We start from the raw sequence: 8,336 nt of genomic DNA, 5'->3' as shown, positions 1-8,336 counted from the left end.
TGCCGATATAGGACTCGTTTTACTGTGGATATACACTGCTCAAAGAAATAAAGGGAACACTTAAACAACACAATGTAACTCCAAGTCAATCACACTTCTGTGAAATCAAACTGTCCACTTAGGAAGCAACACTGATTGACAATAAATTTCACATGCTGTTGTGCAAATGGAATAGACAACAGGTGGAAATTATAGGCAATTAGCAAGACACCCCCAATAAAGGAGTGGTTCTGCAGGTGGTGACCACAGACCACTTCTCAGTTCCTATGCTTCCTGGCTGATGTTTTGGTCACTTTTGAATGCTGGCGGTGCTTTCACTCTAGTGGTAGCATGAGACGGAGTCTACAACCTACACAAGTGGCTCAGGTAGTGCAGCTCATCCAGGATGGCACATCAATGCGAGCTGTGGCAAGAAGGTTTGCTGTGTCTGTCAGCGTAGTGTCCAGAGCATGGAGGCGCTACCAGGAGACAGGCCAGTACATCAGGAGACGTGGAGGAGGCCGTAGGAGGGCAACAACCCAGCAGCAGGACCGCTACCTCCGCCTTTGTGCAAGGAGGAGCACTGCCAGAGCCCTGCAAAATGACCTCCAGCAGGCCACAAATGTGCATGTGTCAGCATATGGTCTCACAAGGGGTCTGAGGATCTCATCTCGGTACCTAATGGCAGTCAGGCTACCTCTGGCGAGCACATGGAGGGCTGTGCGGCCCCACAAAGAAATGCCACCCCACACCAAGTCTGCGTGGTCCCATGGTGTTTATACTTGCGTACTATTATTTGTACAGATGAATGTGGTGCCTTCAGGCGTTTGGAAATTGCGCCCAAGGATGAACCAGACTTGTGGAGTTCTACATTTTTTTTTCTGAGGTCTTGGCTGATTTCTTTTGATTTTCCCATGATGTCAAGCAAAGAGGCACTGAGTTTGAAGGTAGGGCTTGAAATACATCCACAGGTACACCTCCAATTCACTCATATGTCAATTAGCCTATCAGAAGCTTCTAAAGCCATGACATCATTTTCTGGAATTTTCCAAGCTGTTTAAAGGCACAGTCAACTTAGTGTATGTAAACTTCTGACTCACTGGAATTGTGATACAGTGAATTAATCTGTCTGTAAACAATAGTTGAGTAAATTACTTGTCATGCACAAAGTAGATGTCCTAACCGACTTGCCAAAACTATAGTTTGTTAACAAGAAATTTGTGGAGTGGTTGAAAATCAAGTTTTAATGACTCCAACCTAAGTGTATGTAAACTTCCGACTTCAACTGTACATTTTAAGTGTTTTGGCTTTTTAAAATGTCTGTTTGGTCATGGCAGGAGCTTTGTTCCTCTCTGTCAGTTATTTCCTTTGGCTTGTGAAGTGTCTCTGTGGATAGATGTCTGATCACCAAACACACTTTCGCACCTCACTGAAGAGCCTTGAGATTTATTGACCACTGCGTTGCTCATGCCTACTCTGTTCTGTCTCAGACTGAACCTTAAGACCTTTTTATAGATCCTCTTGAAGGATGGGCTTAAGAAGTAGTAGACTACATGATCCAGCATGCTATTGAAGTAGGTCAGACTGATGGTGATATAGAATGCAGTTTCAAGTCCTTTTTGCTATCGGTGGAAGCAGTTCCTGTGTTCTTCATCCAGATCAGTAGCCGTGTGATGTTGCTTGGGAGGATGCAGACAACAAATATGGCTGTACTGATGCCTAGGCACAGATGCACTCGGTGCATCCTAGCCGCCTTGTCCAGACGTCTTGCCCGCAGCTGGACTGAGATCCGCTTGGTGCAGAAGACCATGATCCCAAGAGATACCAGGAACCCCAGAAAGAACACAGCATTGTGCAGTTTGTTCTTGTTGGTGAAACTTTCACACTTTTTGTAGAGTTTCCAGCTTTGAACTGGTGTGAGTTGACCAGGAAGTGTGAGCTCAGGGAGATGCTGAGGACCCACAGGCTAATTGCACCACTCACTGCCTTAGAGGCTCATGGAGTTGAATTGGTGGCGGGGATGGACCACACGCATGTACCTGTCCAGTGCTACAGCCATCAGGAAGAAAACAACACTTTCTCCACGATTCATAGCCAACATGAAGAGGGACATACGACAGGGTATCTCCAAGTGTCCAGTCCATCCCTGAGATGTAGTAGCTGGAAGTAGTAGCTGGAAGTGCAGGGCTATGTTCAGCAGGAAGACAGTGATGCTCTTCCAGGGCTTCAGGTGGAAGCAGAATATCCAGAGAACCAGGCCGTTACCAAGGACACCCAGAACAAATTCCAGCAACAGCAGTGGGGGCAGCACCCTGGTGAGGTCGCCCTCAACTACACAGCCTCCCATTATTGATTCAGTTAGTCCTCTGCTTCTGTCGCACTATTAGATTACACAGACAAATTATATTTTACACTTTCTGTCTATGCGGTCATTGTAATGCAAAAAACAATCATCCTTTTTGTAGCATCTGAAGAGAAGGTCAAGACAACCAACACCCATGAGACGTCAGCTCCTAAATCATTACCCGAAGAGCCTAAAGAAATTCCTCTCAAAATGATATGTAGTGATTCTTGTGTCCAGTAGTTTGTCTCTGAAAGGAAAGTAATCTGTGAAGGTTGATAGATTAGCAAGACAAGACAGGGGTGGGTACATGCTCAGTTTCCCTCTGTGTACAGAGAAAATCTGCTGTGTTGTGACATCGACACATTTTGTGTCTGTAAGGAGTTAGTTGGATTACATGGGTGTGACTTCAAAGTTGCCAAACTAGCAACTTTGCAATGTAACTTTGCAACTAGCAATGTCTACGCATGCGTTTGGTTGTCGTGTGTGTGTGTGTGTCTTGTATAAAATCTTTCTACCCCCTCACCTAGTTTGTGTAAACTACAGGTCGTAAGTAAATTGTCTTTAAGGCAAGTCTGTTTGTGAGAACAACTCATAAAGACTTGTGGCATTGTTTCTTGTTTTGATTTGATATTCTGTTTGTTGTATCCAGGTTGGCTCCCCAAATTTGTTAGAATTCGCTTTGAAATATCCCATCTAAAATAGATTTATTTTACCCAAAAATTCATACAAAGTTTGGCAAAAGCCAGACAAAAAAACATTTAAGATCTTGTGTTCATAGACCGCTAGGGAGATGTGGATAATTTCTCATGTTTTGTTTAACAATACTGCTTTCTAGTGAGTAAACTGTGAAAGTGCAGTTTATCACTGCAATGCTGAAGATGGCCACCATTTTTTTTCCACACCCCAGAATCTTTCTTTAGTCATATTTTTGTGAATTCAGCAAAGCTGACAATTACTTTTAATTACAATTCCTAAGTAGTCTTGCACGTACCAGAACGGCTCATAGAAGTAGGAGCTTATCTTCTGTTTCTGTGGCGTGAGGAAGCTTGATTGTTCAAGTACACCACCTGGATAGGACACACAGGTCCTTATCCCCAATTTATCTCCTTTGGCGGAGTGCCAAGCAGAGACTCATCGGGTCCCATTTTTACAGTCTTTGGTATGACTTGGCCAGTGATCCAACTCCCAACCTTCCAAACTCAGGGCAGACATTAACCACAAGGCCACTGAATTAGGAATTTTAGTGTAGGTTTATAGGAGTTGCTCATATTTCAGAGACAGACCTACACATAACTGCCAATGTAAAGAATTTCTAGTAATCGAGCGACACAACGTATATTGAAAGAAGGTGCTTCCACACAGGTGTAGTTCCCAGTGAGGTGTATTCATGGATGCCAAGGAAAGTCAGGCTTCCCCAAAAAATTGACAAAGAAAAAAAACATACCAAATAATTTTGCTTTTGTCTCTGTGTTTCATAAATTTCCTTCAAGTCGCAAAAGGCTGAATGGATCTCACCGGAGTGAACAAAACGGTTGCACTCTGGGGGGAAAAAAAGTTAATTGTTTTGTGTCGTTGTCCTCTGGTAGATAACTAAAAATGTCCCTTTTCTAAATTCGCCATGGTTGGAGATAGGGTTTTGGACTTGTCATTTTACTTAATTCTCCGTACTGGCCAATAATTATAATGGCGATTTACTGATCCAATCATAAATTCATACATTGTGCCCCTGGCCTGAGAGGATGAAGTTCAACATGTAGCTAGATAATTGTTTTATTTATCCTCCCCTTTTTTATTTTTTAAAATTTCTCCCAAGATTTGGGTATGTCATTTAACTGCCTGTAACTCAGGCCCTGAAGCAAGGATTTGCATATTCTTGGTACAATTTGAAAGGAAACACTTAAGTTTGCGGAAATTTGAAAGTAATGTATGAGAATATAACACAATAGATCTGGTAAAAGATCATTCAAAGAAAAAACAACCGTTCTTTTGTAAAAAAAATTGTACCATCTTTGAAATGCAAGAGAAAGGCCACAATGTATTATTCCAGCCCAGGTGCAATTTAAACTTTGGCCACTAGATGGCATTAGTGTATGTGCAAAGTTTTAGACTGATCAAATGAACCATTGCGTTCCTGTTAAAATGTTTGTATCAATACTGCCCAAATGTGCCTAATTTGTTTATTAATAACTTTTCATGTTCAAAACTGTTCTCTCTCAAACAATAGCATGGTATTCTTTCACTGTAATAGCTACTGTAAATTGGACAGTGCAGTTAAATTAACAAAAATGTAAGCTTTCTGCCAATATCAGATATGTTGATGTCCTGGGAAATGTTCTTGTTACTTACAACCTCATGCTAATTGCATTAGCCTACGTTAGCTCAACCGTTCTGTGGACGTGACACCGATCCCGAAGAAGCTTTAACTAGGCAAGTCAGTTAACAAATTCTTATTTACAATGACGGCCAAACCATCCCCTAACCCGGACAATTGTGTGCCGCCCTATGGGACTCCCAATCACGGCTGGGTGTGATACAGTCCGGGATCGTACACAGGTCTGTAGTGACGCCTCTAGCACTGCAATCCAGAGCACTGCAATCCAGAGCCTGCAATCCCCCAAAAATGTAGTATGGTAATGTTAACTAGCTGGCCTAGCACATCGTTGCCCATGGTAGCCTAGTGGTTAGAGCATTGGACTAGTAACCGAGAGGTTGCTAGATCGAATCCCCGAGCTGACAAGGTTCTGCCCCTGAACAAGGCAGTTAACCCACTAGGCTGTCATTGTAAATAAGAATTTGTTCTTAACTGACTTGCCTAGTTAAATAAATAAATGAAAGTGGGTTAGCGAGTAAGCATTTTAGAATTTATTCTGCCACTGTCGGCTTATTGTCTCGGCCTTAAGCCTATTTATCACGGTCTCAAGGCATATGAACTAACCGGTTATCGAGCAAGCAACGCAATTATCGCAACACAAGTTGTGATATGGCTTCATTTTTGGCTTCCCCAGTGATTTTACCCACGCACCGTTACTGGTGGTTTCGGAGTTAATTAAGTAATTAATATCCCATCATGCTTAAGCTTAGTGTGCTTCCCGGTCAACAGTTTGCATATATTATGGCGTTTTTGTGTTCGGCTGTTCGAGCACACAAATTTTCTTCTTGAGTCTAGTCGAAGTTCAGTAGCCAATGTCTACGCCCCTTCGTCGGTGATTGGTCAACAGTAGGGGTTCTTCAGTTAATTTTTTTTTGTCATTCAACGAGACTGCACAAAACATCTATGTTAGATGTAAAATTGCACGACTAAGACCTAGCAAAAACGTCAATTGATGATAAATCACAATCCTTTTTTGATTAATTGACTATTTTAAAGTAGTTAGACTAAACATTAGACTCAATTCTAATTATATATGTTGGCTCATCAACTGTTCAGAGGAGACTGCGTGAATCAGGCCTTCATGGTCGAATTGCTGCAAAGAAACCACTACTAAAGGACACCAATAAGTAGAGACTTGCTTCAGCGAAGAATCACGAGCAGTGGAAATTAGACCGGTGGAAATCTGTCCTTTTGGACTAGAGAGAAATTTGAGAATTCTTTTTTTGTTCTTTGTGAGACGCAGAATAGGTGCGGATGTTCTCCGCATGTGTGGTTCCCAGCATGGAGGAGGAGTTGTGACTGTGTGGGAGTGCTTTGCTGGTGACACTGTCGGTTATTTATCTTCAAATTCAAGGCACACTTAACCAGCATGGCTACCACAGCATTCTGCAGTCATACGCCAACCGCATCTGGTTTGTGCTTAGTGGAACTATCATTTGTTTTTCAACAGGACAATGACCCAAAACACACCTCCAGGCTGTGTAAGGGCTATTGAGTGCTGCATCAGATGACCTGGCCTCTGCAATCACCTGACCTCAAACCCAATTGAGATGGTTTGGGATGAGTTGGATTGCAGGGTGAAGGAAAAGCAGCCAACAAGTATAAAGCATATGTGGGAACTCCTTTCAATAATGTAGAAAATAGTAAAAATGAAGGCCTGATTCACGCAGTTGCCTTTGAACAGTTGATGTTGAGATGTCTGTTACTTGAACTCTGAAGCATTTATTTGGGCTGCAATTTCTGAGGCTGGTAACGCTAATTAATTTATCCTCTGCAGTAGAGGTAACTCTGGGTCTTGCTTTCCTGTGGCGGTCCTCATGAGAGCCAGTTTTATCATAGTGCTTGATGGTTTTTGCGACTGCACTTGAAGAAACTTTCAAAGTTCTTGAAATGTTCTATATTGACTTACCTTAATTTCTTAAGTAATGATGGACTGTTATTTCTCTTTGCTTATTTGAGCTGTTCTTGCCATAATTTGGACTTAGCCCTGTTTGGTAAAAAGACCATCTACTGTATACCACCCCTACCTTGTTCCTAGTTGCTCCTCAGCCTCCAAGACCTTATCCATTCTGATATCCTGCTCAAACATTGCAAACTCATAATTTGCCCCCATCAGCTCACAACTTTTTTTCAGTCTGGTGCCTGTTTGGTTTTGGTATGTTTACCACTCAAATACCATCCTCAGCTTCCTTTATTTCACAACCACACACTCCACCTATAGGAGGTTGTCTTCTCTCTTTGTATCAATGGTCTTAAAGTATGAATCCCTCTCATATCCCTGAAGGCTACTATCTTTGTGCATTTCAAGGCAATTTCAAGAAGCAATTTAACTTACCTGGCACTTCCTTTTTCTTTTACTTACAACTCTGTTCTGCTTTGTGTGCATATGGAGTCCCTTGGTAAGAATGGTCTATCCATCCAATCCACAAATTATTTATTCATAGTACACAGGGACTGGTCTCTAAATTACATTCTCTGCTAGTTAAATTACTCATAAACCAATCCCTTCCCATGCATCATGGAAAAAAGACCTTTCAGTATGTAGTACTGTGACAAATTGGACCAGAGTTTGGTCCAACATGTCAATTTCATCAAGAAACTCCAACCACTGTTTTGTCACTTGTTTTTCTGTCCATGTGTATCTTCTTTTTTTGTTGTACATTTATAAAAAATTTAAGCATTTCACAAAATTGTATTCTCGTTTTCATAACTTGGAGAAACAAATGCATATCTTCACTCATTCATGTGAACTGCAATGAGACAGACTCTGGAGTTTTAAGTGAAGGAAATTCATAAAATAGTTCTTAGATCATCTAAGGCTGCATAATCTACTGGAGGGTCATACATAATTATTTGTAGCCATAGCTTACCAGGCCAGAGGAGGAATGTGAGGGAGCCAGTTTTTCCTGTGGTGCAAGCAGACTTCTGCTGGCTTTTTTTGTTCTCCTGAAGTCCTGTGATCTTTCCTGTTTCCCACACCTGCATACTCTACTCTGGAGTGTCATAGTTCCCGCTCCACCCGGTGCAATGAACATGAAAGTCCTGTCCTGCGACCATGAAGATGTTTAATTAGCAGACAGGCTCTAATGGAATGGAAAACAACAGAAAGACATTCTTATAGTATCTGTCACCTTCACCCTGAAACATCTCAATCTCCTCATCAAGGTCCTTATCCACTGGTAAAATAAATAAACATAATTGCAGACAGTGCTCATACCAGGGAGGATCTGTGATTGCTTAGTGACAGACTTGAATAAAATGTTATATAAACAATATTTAAAGGCTGTGAAGTGAAGGAAAAAAGTACTTAGTCAGTTCCCCAATCTGGTATCTCAGCATGCCTAAAGTGATTATTAGCATTTTTTCCACCATATCAAGTAGGGTCAGTGAAATCTCCATGTGCACCTGCCTGGTAATACAACATTTCAATTGAGTCGAGAAGTGAAGCAAGAAATAACCTATTGGCATCTCACTTAGCTTTCACATACACTGATGATACTTTCATGATGCTCCAAATCTAGTCACTCACTATTAGTTGCCACTGTCTGAGCAGTGGCAGCTGGATCAATGTGCACTTTTGCATCACGCGCCAAGGATTAACAGAGTCAGTTAGACACTGATAAACTGTCACTATAAATCCCC

General features: G+C 41.7%; 1 pseudogene; it reads right to left on the bottom strand.

Annotated features, from left to right (window-relative positions):
• Window positions 1–1,334: 1,334 nt before the first annotated feature.
• On the bottom strand, window positions 1,335–2,326 carry LOC139545848 (hydroxycarboxylic acid receptor 2-like; annotated as a pseudogene).
• Window positions 2,327–8,336: the final 6,010 nt, after the last annotated feature.

This window comes from Salvelinus alpinus, chromosome 19 (genome assembly GCF_045679555.1).
Source record: "Salvelinus alpinus chromosome 19, SLU_Salpinus.1, whole genome shotgun sequence".
Taxonomy (NCBI): domain Eukaryota; kingdom Metazoa; phylum Chordata; class Actinopteri; order Salmoniformes; family Salmonidae; genus Salvelinus; species Salvelinus alpinus.
Note: the sequence above shows the minus strand (reverse complement) of the source record. Positions and strands in the feature narration are given on the sequence as shown.